We start from the raw sequence: 15,716 nt of genomic DNA, 5'->3' as shown, positions 1-15,716 counted from the left end.
TAGATCGTTAGACACTATTAACCTTCTCCACCAGGCACTACGATTGTGGCTGATCAGGTCGTGGTCTCAGCCCCACTTTCCTGTCTATATCCAATCATCTGTGACTCACTTCTCTGTCAAATATTTAACTAACTCAGCTTTGGATAAATGTGAACAAAGAGACACCACATACCTCTTGAGAAGAGAAGTCCCACTCAAATGGTACTTTTAAAATTTCTCCTCATCTCCCTTACAGTGTCTTGCAGCACGGAGACCTGTCCACATAACTCAGACATCCCAGTCTGATCTAGTCCAATTTGCCAGCATTAGGCACATATTCCTCTAAATCTTTCCTATTAATATGCATATCCAGATGCCTTTTAAATGTTGTAACTGTACCAGCCTCCATTACTTTGTCTGAGAGCTCATTCCATACACATTATACAACCTGTATGAAAACATTGACCCTTTACTATATTTCTCCTCTCACCTGAAGCCTTTGTCCTATAGGTTTGGACTCCCCTAACGTGGGAAAAAAGACCTTGGCTATTCAGATTATCCATGTTCCTTATGATTTTATAATCCTCTGCAATGTCACGCCTCAACCCCCAATTCTCCAAAGTAAACAAGCCCCCGTCTGTCCAGCATCTCCCTGTAGCCTAATCCCTCCATGCCCGGCAATATCCTTGTAAATCTTTTCTGCACCCTCTCAAGTTTAATAATATCCTACCTGTCACCGAGCGAAGTGAATTAAACACAGTATTCTAAATCTGGCATCACCAACATTCTGCCCAATCGCAACACGATCTCCCAACTCGCATCGTCAAAGCACTGATCAATAAAGGCAAGCATACCAAACCCCTCCTTCACTATACTATCTATCTGCAACTTCACTTTCAAGGATCTATGATCCTGCGCTCTTTTGTTCAACAACGCTCCCCAGGACCTCTCCATTAATTGTATATGTCCTGCCCTATTTTACCTTCCCAAAATGCAATACTTCACATTAATCTAAATTTAACAACATCTGTCACTCCTTGACACATTGACCCATCTGATAAAGGTCTTATTGTACTCTGAGGTAAAACTTTCTGGCCACTGCACCTCCAATTTTAATGTCATGTGTAAACATATTAAGCAGGCAAATATTCGCATTCAAATCATTTATATAAATAATGACAAGCAGTGGATTCAGCACGGTTCCTTGTGGCACATCACTGGTAATAGGCCTCCAGTCTGAAAAGCAGTCGTTTACCACCCTCTGCCTCCTACCTTCACTCTATTTTTTGTCGTTAATTGGCTAGCTTATCTTGGATTTATTTATGACTAACCTTACTAACTTGTCTGCCATGTGGAATCCTGTTGAATGCCTTGCTGAATCTATATGGACAGCGTCGACCACACTGCCATCATGAATCTTCTTTGTCACCTCTTCACAAAATGCAATCAACTTTGTTAGAAATGATTTCCCATGCACAAAGCCATGTTGACCATCCTTCATCAGTTGTTGCATTTGCAAATACATGTAAATCCTGCCTCTCTCAATGCACTCCAACAACATGGCAACCAATGACGTCAGGCTGACTGATCTATAGTTCAAGGCATTATTCCCTTTGCTCGTACCACGCTTCTGCTGCTCATTGCAAATGTTAATGTAACCGGTTTGGTGATATGATCAATAATATAGGTCTCAGACGGTGTGAGGATTAGAAACAAGTCAGGCAGGATTCTTTAATCTGCTAAAATTAACACGTTTATGACCGAAACAAAGTTACTCAAACTAGGATGGAATGATGAATGACAAATAGTTTGACTATTGCAAATCTGTGCGTCGATGTTTCCCTCTCTAAAATACTGACACATGCATGCTATTGATGACAAACTGAAAAATATAATCTCTGCAGAACGTAAACTTGAAAGAACTGTGCCCACATATTACTTGAACTCATGACGAAAGGAAACATGAGTGACAGTTCCAAATAACATTCAGCTTATGAAGCTATTCTGCTCTTACAAGCTACTGGTAATGGGATTACTTCCTGGAACAGGTGGATTTAGTTGGATTGCCTTTACTTCAGGAAGTGGGGAGTTTCCAGTCAATCCTCGACAGGAATCCTCCATGAGTGGTAAAGACGACTGAGGAGTTTTCAGCTCACGTTGCGGGGAAGAGGAACACAGAGAGAGAGTGAGTAACAGGCTGTATCTTCTCAGGAAGGATGCATTTTCTGCCTCTCTGAGTTGAATCACACAATAACGTTATCCGGCCCCAAACTGGACCAACTGAGGTCTGTTTGAACAGTGTCCGTTCCCAGCACATTCCCTGCTCCATGTAGGTACATCATTGCTGCTGTTGGACACCCAGCCATTTCTTTCACAACAAATAGAGCCACTAGTTTCGAAGATGTGTTTATATGTTCACGTATACTTTTATAATACAACTTGTAATATCTTCAAAATAAGATCTTCATCTTATTCTTAAATTAGCTTCCCAGTCTTATTCTCCCATTGAAGATAAAATATTCATCTGGTATGCACCAGCTCAAAACCTTATATGGTCAATAAGAACATTTCTCACTCTCAAACCTAAACTTTTAATCGTTCATAACATAATGCCTTCATCGCAAGATGGAGTAAAGAGAAACACCTCAAAAACATTTCAAAAGCAATTTGTTTTTCACTTCAGTGGAATTGCAACCATGGACAGATGTGGTCTCAGGCCTGGACAGATACAGTAAAACATCCTTAAGATCAGCCCTAATACTCTTTGCAAGAAGAAGTAGCATTTCATTTAATTTTCAAATCATGTGCTGCCTGTACAGACTAACTTCATGTGATTTCTGTACCAGGACACACGAATCCCTTTGTACCACGGAGTTCTGCATTCTGCCTCCAGGTATATAATTTACGGTTGTGTTATGCTTCCTCCCAATCACAAAATTCCCATCACCCACATTGTACTGCTAATTTTTTTTTGGTGAAGATTTACTCACTGCCCTCCCCTTTCTGTATTCCATTGCATACATTCTGCCTCCACATGAAATCTTGTTGAATGACTATCCTGGTGTATGAGGAAACTGAGCTCCAATTTTTCAGACCCTTTTCCAAATCATTAACCTACATTGTAAACTGTTGATGTCCTCATACTGATTCCTGAAGAATTCCACTAGTTATAGTTTTCCAAACAGAAAATAAGTAGTTATCTCGACTCTGTATTTCCTGGTGGTGGACGAGGACTTCCCTGTTCCTGTTTAACAGCCTAGAAAGGTTGCATGGCCTCCTGCTATGCTGTGTAGCTGGTTGTCGATTTGTTTCTGATCTCATCGATCCTCCATTCGGGCTATTTGTTGTCAGATGATCAGGTGGAGTTCGTACTGTCAATTATCCTGATCCCTGAGAGTTTAAAAGATGATCACAGAATATAAACTAACATTTGGGGGCATCCCTATCTTTCAGATGAAACGAAATAACCATCTGCAATGTCTATCATGTGCTCAATTTTGACCTTCAGACCCTGAGGAGGGGGGAGAGTCCCTATTAGCCTGATAAACATGCGTCCCCTTAACAACATAACCAATAATGTCCATCATTACTTTCATTTTTGGCTGTTGTGTTGAAAAATTGATGCAGGCACTACACATTAAAATGAGCGATTTTCTTTGAGAGTTGACCTTATAGGGGTTTATAAAATATGAGGGGCATGGATAGGATACACAGACTAGGTATTTTCCCTGGGATAATGGAGGCCAGAACGAAAGGGCATAAGTGTAGGGTGAGTGGAGAAAGATATAAAGGTGAACTAGCAGGCAACGTTTTCAAACAGAGGAAGTGGTGGAGGCTGGTATAATTGCAACATTTAAAAGGCATCTGCATGGATATATGAATAGTAGAGGTTTTGGAGGGATAAGGGAGGTGGGTCAAGATTGAGTTGAGATATGCGGTCAGCATGGGTGAGTTGGACCAAAAGGTCTGTTTCCGTGCTGCACATCTCTTGGACTCTATGACTCTATGTCCAGTCTTCACTGTTTCCTGGGGATGAGAATACCACAAACAGCACAACCCTAAGAAGATAGGAACATCCTTATCTCAATCATAAATGGGGAAACCTCTAAATTTAAAGTATACGAACCTCACAGCAAGTCAGCTTCCCATTAGGAAAGACATAGACCATTCAGCCCCTCAAACTTATCCCACATTCCCATTGCCTCTGTTCAGTAAAGTATTTATCAAATTCAGCCTCCACTGTTCTCTTGGTTAGATATTTCAGATAGCATAACCATAGAGTGTATGAAATTGGTGCAGAACTGGACTGTTTGGTCCATCCAATCTGATCTGCTATTCAATCATGGCTGACATGTTTCTCAACAAAATTTTCCTGCCTTCTCACTGTAATCTTAATCCTCTTATCAATCAAATGTATCAATCGCTGTCTTAAAGACAGATTATGTCAGTGCCTCTATGTCTGTATGCGTATGTGTGTTTCAGCTTATTGGCAGGAGACAGAGGGTGGTGGAGGAAAGTTGTCTTTTGGACTGGAGGCCTGTTACCAGTGGCGTTCCACAGGGATTGGTGCTGGATCAACTTTTGGTTGTCACTTATATCAGTAACTTAGATGAGAATTATGCAATGTATGGTGAGAAAGTTTACAGATGACACCAAATTTAGTTATATAGTGTAAGGTGAAGAAGGTTACATAAGATTACAAAGAGATCATTTTTAATTGGATCAATGAATCATAGAAATGTACAGCACAGAAACGGACGCTTTGGTCAAACTCATTCTTGCCAACCAGATGTCATAAAGTAACTTAGTTTCACTTTCCAGCATTTGTACCATATCCCTCTAAACCATTCCAATTCATGTCCCCATGCACATGCGTTTTAAATGTTGTAATTTGTACCATCCTTCACCGCTTCGTCTGGCAGCTCGTTGCATACACACACTACCTCTGTATGCAGATGGTCCCCTTCGGTCCTCTTTATATCTTGTCCATCTCACCTTAATTCTATGTCCACTAGTTTTGGGCTTCCCTACCCTGGGGTAAAGACCCTGATTAATCACTCTATCATCATTTTATAAACGTCGAGCAGGTGCAAATGTGACTCCAATCAACACGGATGGTTGTGTTTTCAGTAAACCGAGGCCTCAATTCTGAAATTCATACTGACTCCTCTTCCTTCTTCATCACACCACAATTCTAAAATCATTTTAAAAACTTGTTCAGCCACACTATGAAACACCCCGCGGCATTTTTATCTAGACTTGTGGGCTCAGAGGTAGGGGCACTACCACCACTTGGCAATAATCCCAAATGCTGCAACATTATTCTCCTGTGTGATTGTTCATCAGACTGTTTTGAAATGCTGTGGCATACCTCCATGACAGGCAGGACTTGAATCCAGACCTACTGGTCCAGAGTGAGAGACACTACCACGCAAGTTCAGGTGTTGGAATCTAACCCAGAGCTCTGGCTCAGAGGCATGGGCCTTACCCACGATACAAGACTTAACCCATGCCCAGAATTTGGATCACATTTTAAATGTCAGCTTTCAGCTTTGTGTGGATTCATTAACATTTGGTTAACTTTACTGAATTACACAGCTGAAAGAATCACATTGTTAAACTAATGAAAGGTACTCAACTCAACTATAGGATGTTCAGTTCATGTGTTTTGCCTTCGAGTTAAACTATGAAGATCTTTAATTGTTTGGCTATGATTTCCACCTTCAGTGGCTATTATCTGATATCTGCAATATGAGGGAAAGACATCATGCAGACACACTCTGCACGAGAAAGAACCTGGAATACAGAGTTATTACTGAATACCAGAGACGAAGAAATAGCATACTATCTCGATCAAAAACACCAATCACTCTTTCCCACCTCTAACGTGTGACTGCCCTCTTCTGAAAACCACAAAATGATCCAAAGCAGCTGATTACTGTGCAGCCTTTCTTCCCCAGTACGATCACTCACTGGGCTGAGGAGTGGCAGATGGAGTTAATTTCAATAAATACAATGTATCGCAATTTGGTGAAAGAAACAAGGAGAGGACATACACAATTCAATGTCGAGCCATTGGTACCGTTGTAGAACAGACAGATCAAGGGGTTCTGATATATTTCTTTGAGGCTTGCATCATGGGTGGGCGGGATGGTTATGAAGGCGGTTGGCTTGCAGGCCTTCATTGCTCAGACATTTGAGAACAGGAGCTGAAACATTATCTTCAGGCTGTACTGGATATTCGATAGGTCTCTCCTGGAGTACTGTGTAGTTCTGGTCACCTAATTCTGGCTGTGCTGAGAATGGAGGGTTGAAGTTATAAGGACAGGCTCGATGGACTGGGACCTCTTCCACTGCAGCGTAGAAGTTTGAGACCTTATCAACCTAATAGAGGGTGAAAAAATAATGAGGGGTATAGATACTGTGGAGTGGCACGTGTCATATCGTTGGGGTGGTGGATTTAAAGGTAAGGGGGTAATTATAATATGACAGGAGAAAGTTTTACAGAAGATGTAGTTTCATAGAGCTGTCCAGCATGGAAACAGACCCTTCTATTCAACTCGACCCTGTCAAATAGACGTTCTATATTAATGTAGTTCCATTTGCCAGCATTTGGCCCACATTCCCCTAAACACTTCCTATTCATGTGTCCATCCTGGTGCCTTTTAAATGTTGTAATTGTTCCAGCCTCCACAACTTCCTCGGGCGTATCGTTAGATATAAAGCACCCTCTCTTTGAAAACGTTGACCCTTAGATCCCTTTTAAGTCTTTCCCCTCTGACAGTCAACCTATGTCCACTAACTTTGGAAAGTGATACCCTGGGGAAAAGACCTTGGCTATTGACACTATCCATTTCACTTGTGAGTATACAAGCCTCTATGATTAACTCTCAACCGCTCATGCTCTAGGAAAAATTGCTCCGGCATATTCAGCCTCTCCATGAATCTCAAAACATCCAAACCTGGCAATTTCTTTGCAAATCTTTTCCGAAAGCTTTCAGGTTTCACAAATCCTTCCTCGAAAAGCGAGACCGTGATTGCACGAAGTATTCAATATTGGCCTATCCAATGTCCTGCACAGCCGCAATATGATATTCCAACACCGACATTCAATGTACTATTCAACAACGAGAAGCATATCAAACACCATCTTCACTATCCTAAATACCTGCGACTCGACTTTCAAAGTACTATGAACCTGCACTCTAAGGTCTGTTTGTTTAGCAACACTCCCCAGAGACTTAACATTTAATGTATAGGCCAAGCCTTAATTTTCATTTCCAAAATGAAACACTTCACATTTATCTAAATTAAACTCCATCTGCAATTCCCCGGCCCATTGGTCATCTGATCAAGATCCCGTTATAATTTGAGGTAATCATTTTCTTTATCCACTGCACCTTCAATTTTGGTGTCAAATATGAACTTGCTAACCATACCTCCTGTGTTCACATCCAAATAATTTATGTAAATGATCAACAGCAGTGGAACTAACACCAATCTTTTTGGCACACCACTGGTCACGGCCTCCAGTCTGAGCAAAACCCTCCACCACGACCCTCTGTCTTCTACCTTTGAGCCAGTTCTGTATCCAAATGGTTAGTCTTCCTTGTATTCTATGAGATCTCACCTTGCTAACCAAACTTCCATGGGTAACCTTGTCTAATGCCATGCTGAAGTCAATATAGCTCACGTCTAATGCTCTGCTCTCATCAATGCTTTTTGTTACTTCTTCAAGAAAAGGTAATCCAGTTCGTGATACATGATCTCCCATGCACAAAGCCATGTTGACTTTCCTTTAGCAGTCCTTGTCTTTCCAAATACATGTAAATCCTGTCGTTAGGATTCTCTCCAGCAACTTGCCCACCACCGATGTCAGGCTCACTGCTCCATTGTTCCCTGGCTTTTCCTTTCCAGTTTGTTTAATAATGGCACCACGTTAGTCAGACTCATGTCTTCCAGCACCTCACCTGTGGATATTGATGATTAGAACATCGCATCAAGATTTCAGCAATCACTTCTCGAGCTTCTCACAGAGTTCTTGTGTGGACCTGATCAGGATCTATGAAGTGCATTGTGATTACACATCATTTGGTTCGTGTGTGGCATGAACGTCCTCGGAAGTGATAGTTGTGGGTAAAGTTACAACGTTTAAAAGACGTTTTATTAAATACAAGAATAAGAGAAGCGTTGGAAAAATATGGCCCAACCAAAGGAACATGGGACTAGTTTAGTTTGAGATCATCGTTAGAATTGACTGTATGGGCTGATATGTCTGTTTTCAAACCCTCGTATAAACCCTATATATTTGTATGTCCAAGTTTGTTTTTTGCATATTTCTGCCTGCGCTTTTCGATTTACGTGTGTCTATTTGTGTACCTATGTGTATCTATCTCTCTGTGTGTTCTGCATTAGTGTGTGTATGTATGTTTGCATCTCTATCTCTGCATCTCTATCTCTGTCTGCGTCTCTGTTTTGTTTTGGGGTGGATCATTGAATGGGGTTCAAAGCCTCCCTGCCTCCCTCCCCATCCACCTCTGTCTCTCCCTCTTTTGCGGAAAGTGATACATTGCTGGTGTGTTTTAGGACTTTTCGATCTTTCCTTACCTGTAAGATTATTTATAAGGGTAAGTCACTAAACATTTCACTTTAGAGGATGTGTGCGTGCGTGTCTATGTGTTTGTATGTCTGTATGTGGGCGCATGTCTCTGAGTGTCTCTGTGTGTTAATGTGTGTCCTTGTTCTGTTTGCGTGCATGCCTGTGTGTTTGTGTACCTCTCAGTGTGTGCACGCGTGTACATGTGTGTGTGGAGTGTAAGTGTCTGTGTATCGGTGGTTGTGGGTATCTGTCTGTTTGTGTGTGTGAGAGTCTGTTTGCGTGTGTGTGATTAGATTAGATTAGATTATTTACAGTGTGGAAACAGGCCCGTCGGCCCAACAAGTTCACACCGACCCGCCGAAACGCAACCCACCCATACCCCTACATTTACCCCTTCTTACCTAAGACTACGGACAATTTAGCATGGCCAATTCACCTGACCTACACATCTTTTGGACTGTGGGAGGAAACCAGAGCACCCGGAGGAAACCCACGCAGACACGGGGAGAATGTGCAAACTCCACACAGTCAGTCGCCTGAGTCGGGAATTGAACCCGGGTCTCTGGCGCTGTGAGACAGCAGTGCTAACCACTGTGCCACCGTGCCGCCCACACTGTGCCTGTGTGTTGGTTTGTGTGGGTGTGTTTTCTGTGTGGTGTATGTCAATGCATGTGCGCCTCTGTCTGTGTGCCTTTGTGTGTACATCTGTCTATGCGTGTATCTATGTGCCTGCATGTGTGTGTGTGTGTGTGTGCGTCTGTGTGTATGTGTGTGTGTATGTGTTTTTGTGTGTGTCTGCATCTGTGTTGTGTGTGTCTGTTGAGTGTATGTATCTGTTTGCGTGTGTCAATGTTAGCGTATGTGTGCATGTGTGGGGAGTGTGGGTGTGTACGTGACTGTTTGAATATGTTTGTTTGTGTTTGTGTGTCTGTGTGTGAGCCTATGTATGCGTCTGGGGGGGGGAGTGTTGGTGTCTGTGTGTGTGGAGGGGGAGTGTAGATGTCTTCGTGGGTGGTACGTGTGGCTGTCTGTGTGTCTGTGCGTGTACAGGTATTTGTGTGTGCCCGTCTGTCTGTCTGTCTGCGTCTCTGTGTGTGTGTGTTTCTGTGTCTGTGTGCGTGCGTGTGCTGTGTTGAAAAAGTGTGGTGCTGAAAAAGCACAACCGTTCAATCAGCATCCAAGGAGCAGGAGAGTCGAAAAATCGAGCATATTCCCTTCATTAGGTATGTGGCTTGTGGGCCAAGAGGGCTGAGGGATAAATGGGGGGGGGGGTGCTGGGGGAGAAAGTAGCTGGGAAGCCTATTGTTAAATGAAGGTAGCGTGAATGTGATAGGTGAGAGCGGCAGGTGGAGTGGATAGGTGGGAAGGAAGATGAACTGGTTGTACAGTTTAAGATGGAGGTGCCGAGTTGAAGGGTTGGATATTGAATAAGGTAGGGGGAGGGGAAATGGCGAAATCTGTGGCTGTGTGCATTTCTGTGTGTGTGTGTGTGTGTGTGCGTGTGTGTGTGGGAGTTTCGATCGGCGTGTGTATGTTTCTGCGTGTCTGTGCGTCTGTGTATGTCTCTGTCAGGTATGTGCGTGTCTGTGTGGGTGTGTGTGTGTGTGTGTGTGTGGGATGGCTGTGAGTATGTGTGTGTGTGATTTCGTGTCTGTGTTGAAAGACTGTAGTGCTGACAAAGAACAACCGTTCAGGCAGCATCCAAGGGACACTGAATGTATTTACAGACAGGGTGTATCGGCCTTTGACATATCAGCGAGGTGAGGGATGCAAGGCTTTAGCAGGAAAGTTGAGGTTAGCCCTGGAGTAGATCAGCCATTCACTTATTGAATGACAGTACAAGCTTGAGGGGCCGAATTTCCTACTCCGGTGCCCATTTCGTACGTTCTCATGTTATGCTTTTGGAAAGTAACTGGTTACTTTCCTGGAAGTCATGTTGTACAATGTTGCATTCAAGGAGAGCAGAGGATTTGTTTGCGTTAATCCTGGGTGGGATATGGGAGCTGAATTCCCAACGAATCTGGGTCTGTAACATGACACATATCTGAAGCAGATGTTACAGAAAGGGGAAACCTGGAAAGAGGGATTGGGGTGGGGGTGGGGTCACTTCCTGGACTATCCAAGTACATTTCCAAACTACACCTAACCATCGGAGTGGCCACGATCTGCCCTGTGTAGCAGGTCTGAAGGGCTGAATGGAACATCAGAACATCGGGCTGGGGGACACGATCGTGCGTAAGTCTCTGTGTATCTGTTTGTGCGTCTGTGTGTCTCTCTGCATCTGGGTGTGTCTGTGTGCATTTGTGTGATTGTGTGTCTGTTTCTGTGAGTGTGGGTGCATTTGTGTGTGTATCTGTGTTTGACTGCGAGTGTGTGTGTCTGCATCTGTGTGTGTCTTTTCCTGTGAGTGTGTGTGTTTGTCTATGTCTGCGTCTGGATCTATGTGTGTGTGTGTGTATCTGCGACTTTGTGTGTCTATTTCTGTGAGTGTGTGTGTGTGTGTCAGTGTGTGTCTGTGTGTGTGTGTCTGTTTGTCTGTGTCTATGTATTTGTATGTGTGTGCGTCTGTGTATCTGTCTGTGTTTGGATGGTGCTGTGAGCTGCTGCCTTCTCTCTGTCCCTCCCAAACTGAATCCCTGATGGGTTTCACCCTCCACTCCCACCTGAACAAAGGTTGGGAAGGCCAGCAGAGACTGACAGCAACAGAAAGCTCAGCAGGTCTGGCAGCATCTGTGGACAGAAATGAAAGGACCCTTCCTCAGATCTCCTGTCAGGGGGATATTGCATCACTTTAAGCACCATAGAGACTGCAGACTCGCCTTACACTGAAACACACAGATATACACACACTAACACAGAGACATAGAGACACTCACTAATACACAGAAACAAGAATAGACATGGTGTGTCTGTCAGTATTTCTCTTGCTCCACATTGGCTTTGTCAATATTTCACTTACTCTGGATCAATGGTGCTGGAAGAGCATAGTAGTTCAGGCAGCATTCGAGGATCTTCAGCAAAATCGACGCTTCGGGCAAAAGCCCTTCATCAGGAATAAAGGCAGAGAGCCTGAAGCGTGGAGAGATAGGCTAGAGGAGGGTGGGGGTGGGGAGAAAGTAGCATAGAGTACAATGGGTGAGTGGGGGAGGAGATGACCCCTTGTACTCTATGCTACTTTCTCCCCACCCCCACCATCCTCTAGCTTATCTCTCTACGCTTCAGGCTATCTGCCTTTATTCCTGATGAAGGGATTTTGCCTGAAACGTCGATTTTGCTGAAGCTCCTCGGATGCTGCCTGAACTGCTGTGCTCTTCCAGCACCATTGATCCAGAATCTGGTTTCCAACATCTGCAGTCATTGTTTTTACCTTGTTGATTTCACTTACTCTGTCTGTTGTGCGTCAGTATTTAAGTCTGTCCCCAGGGAGTGGGTTACTGTGGCACTTGCTCACAATAGTGAGTGAGTCAGTATTTCTGTGTGGAGTGGGACTGTAGGAGAATTTCAATGTTTGCAGATACCAAAACTGGGCGAATTATAAAGTGTGTGGAGGACAGTGTGCAACTCCAGCAGGACAGTGACACATTGGTGTAGTTTTCAGGTTTATGGCAGATCAGGATCAAGGCAGGGCAGTGTGAGGTAATGCACCTTGGTAGGAATAACTCTGAAAGTCAAATAAAGCATTCTTAACCATTATAAAGCAGATGTAGGAGCAGAGGGCACTGGGTGTATATGAGCACAGATCATTGAAGATATCAGGACAAGTGGGGAGAGCAGTGACTATGACAGATTAGTTTCAGTATCTGAGCTGTTTACAGGAGGAGGTGTAAGAGGGAGCCTCCGTGCTCCCTTCCTGGGAGGTGGTGGTGCCGGTGTGTTGTGAGCTCACCCTCCTGACCATTTAGACCGTGGGAATTCCACTTGTACCAGCTAGACGCAAAAGAGAGATGGCATCAGGGCCACGATTTTGTAAGTTGTGCCAGGGGAAAACGGACCTGCCATTGGGTTTAAAGTAAGAATTGTCCTTCACTGAGCATTGCTCCTTACTCGGTTGATGGGACGTGGATATTTCAGAATCTCCTCTCCCGCTCCTACCAGAGTCCTCCCGACATGGCGTGTGGGGGTGACGGAATGGTTATTAGACTCTCCACCACCCGGCTTGGCCCTTTCTGTCCTATTACAGACTGTTTCTCCTGGAATGGGAGAAAGGGATGGAGGGAGGGTGGGGGTGGGTGGCCCTGCTGTTAGTGCTAGTGTATGTAGGGGACATGGTGAGGCATCCGGAGGGAGTCAGTGTACAATGTTGTATCTATGCTGTGTTATTGGTGTGGGGAGTGAAGTGGAGGGGGGAGGGAGAGAGAGAGAAAGAGAGACTGCATGCAATAGTGAGAGTGGTGGAGCATGAGTGGTAGGTATTATAACAGATATACAGTGAGTGGGTGGAAGCAGAGAGAATACAGTGACCCTCATCCTGACAGATCGGGGAAGATAATTAATGCTTGTCCTGTATTGCTGGACATTTCTTCAGACCGAAGATACTGCACTGAGCTGGGTGATGAGCTCAGACCATGCTCGGTGGATCTGGTAGTGTGGCCCACTCTGGAAAGAGAATGGTCCTCCTCTGTACTAGTCCATTCACCAGTACTTCCGTGTCTCTGTTGACAAACTTTGGTGTAATTGCCGGTTATCTGCCATGCTCGGGGTAAACAGTGCAGCGCAGCTCCAAACGGATAAAGCTCAACATTGTGCCCATTGGCCTTTTGAACATGGCACCAGTGCCAGGGATCACGGAATATTTAGGGTCATGCGGGCAATGGTGATTACTTCCAATGATGAAGGAAATCGGAATGGCATTGAATGCGAGGGACGCCAAGGGGTAGGGTAGGTAGTTAATGAGGTGAGTTCGATGGGATTTCACTAGGAAACTAGCTCAGTCTAATGCAGACAATCCTTCTGTCTTATTCAGAGAAAATGTCACTGTGAAAAATTATTGTTAGGTGCAGCCCAATGTATCGAAGATTCTACTGACCCCACTCACAGTTACAAAGCTGCCAACCAAATGTTCATCCAATACTCTCCATCATCTTAGCTCACACCAATATCCCGTTCACACATCTTTCCTTGAAACACTGGCTTATGCTGCAGGATACCGTTGAAATGTCTTCATTTCAGCATTCTGGATCCTGGGAACAAATCCTTCCATAACATTGTCTCTCAATATCGCTCTCTCTGTCTATTCCCCAAACCCCTCCCATTTGTTGATACTTAAACTGATTCCCATGCCACTCCTCGCTGGCAGTGGTTTTCACACCCACAGCACCCCGTGTCATGGCACAATGGAGATATGGAGCTATAAATGGATGGGAACTGTATATCCTGTCACTTCCAGCATGGACTGCAAGTTTTCCCAAGCTGGGCAGTGATCTAACGTATTGTTACTGAACAATACACTGGGATGATGGACACAGTTCCACACCCTGGTCGCATATCTCATCTGGGTTTATAGATCAATGCACTACTGTAGTCTGCATATCTTCCCACTCTGGGTTGATTGTGGTTGCATTGCACAGTACACCAGCCGGGTCTGCACAGTGCTCCCGGCTGAATACATGTGTCATCTGGGTTTATGGATCAATGCACAGTGTTCTTCTCTGGACTGATTGCAGGGTGGTGTTCAGCAGTACACTAGCCTGGTCAGCGCAGTGCTCCATGCTGAACAGATATCTCCTCTGGGTTTCTGGAGTCTGGTCTGGTTCGCTGAGGTGGATTGAGAATGTTATATAATAAATATTTTCAATGCCTGTATTTTTGTTCTCATTCATGTGATTGGACCCTCCAAATTCTGTTCCCATTCTTCAGTCTACCTCCATCGTTCGACAACATGTTGTTGATTTTTTAATTTTCCAGTTTCAATGTGAATATCTGTGCTGTCGATTTCCCTGGCCTTTGGCATTGCTTACCCTGGAGCATCAGGATTCATTGCGATAAACCTCAGTAAAGTCACTCCTCAGAAACAACGTTTCAGGGATCATAGCCCCAGCCAATTCATAATCTTCATGTAGCTCAACATCACTCGCCCCCATCGCCCCACCCAACGCTGTCAATATACTTGGAAATCTTTTTGGCACGCTTTCAAGTTTAACAACATCGTTCCTACAGCAGTGAAAACAAAATTAAAGGCAGTATTACAGAAGTGGCTGCACCGAGCGTGGAGGCGAAAGTGAGCATTGTAGATGCGAGAGTTTAGAGTCGCGAGTGTTGTACTGGAAACGCACAGCTGGTCAGGCAGCATCCGAGGAGCAGGAGAACCGACGTTTCAGGCAAAAGCGCGATTCCTGGTGAAGCACTTTTTGCCCAAAACGTCGAAGTTTCCTGCTTCTCGGATGCTGCCTGACCCGCTGTGTTTTCCAGGACCACACTCTGAACACAGTGTATATCCCAGATGGCTTCCTTCTTCAAAGTCAGTAATTGCCCCTCCCACATGGTTAACGATGTCATCCAACGCATGCCATCCACTTCTCACATCTCCGACTTCGAATCCCACCCCTCCAAACGCAACAGGGAAAGTACACCAATCTTCCTCACCTTCCAACCCACCAAACCTCCAGACACAATGCATTATCCTCCCCCATTTGTGCCACCACCAACAGACTCCACCACCAGGGATACATTTCCCTCACACGCCGATCTGCGTTCCATAAAGAACATTCCCAGTGTGACTCCTTTGTCAGGTCCACGCCACCCACTAACCCCCCTCCACTGCTGTCCCCTTCCCCTGAAACCACAAGAATTAGAAAATCTGCATCCTCACCTCCCCCTCAACACCCTCTCACCTCCCTCTCATCTCCTATCTCACCTTCCCCTCACCTCCCCCTCACTTCCCCTCATCTCCCCCTCCCCCTCACCTCCATCCGAGACCACAAAGGATCTTTCCACATCCATCAGACTTTTACCTGCACTTACACAAGTCACCTACAGCATCCGTTGCTCCTGATAATGTCTCATCGACATTGGGGAGACAGGATGCCAACGTGTGGAACACTTCAGAGAACATGGCTGTGCCACCGCACCAACCAACCCTACCACCCTGTGGCTGAACACTTCAACTCCATCTCTCACTCTGGCGTACATACGCAGGTCC

Source organism: Chiloscyllium plagiosum, unplaced genomic scaffold (genome assembly GCF_037043375.1).
Source record: "Chiloscyllium plagiosum isolate Xiang-an unplaced genomic scaffold, Cpla_swu_hap1 HiC_scaffold_69, whole genome shotgun sequence".
In the NCBI taxonomy this organism is placed as follows: Eukaryota; Metazoa; Chordata; class Chondrichthyes; order Orectolobiformes; family Hemiscylliidae; genus Chiloscyllium; species Chiloscyllium plagiosum.
The sequence above is the reverse complement of the archived record's forward strand: the minus strand, read 5'-3'. Positions refer to the sequence as shown.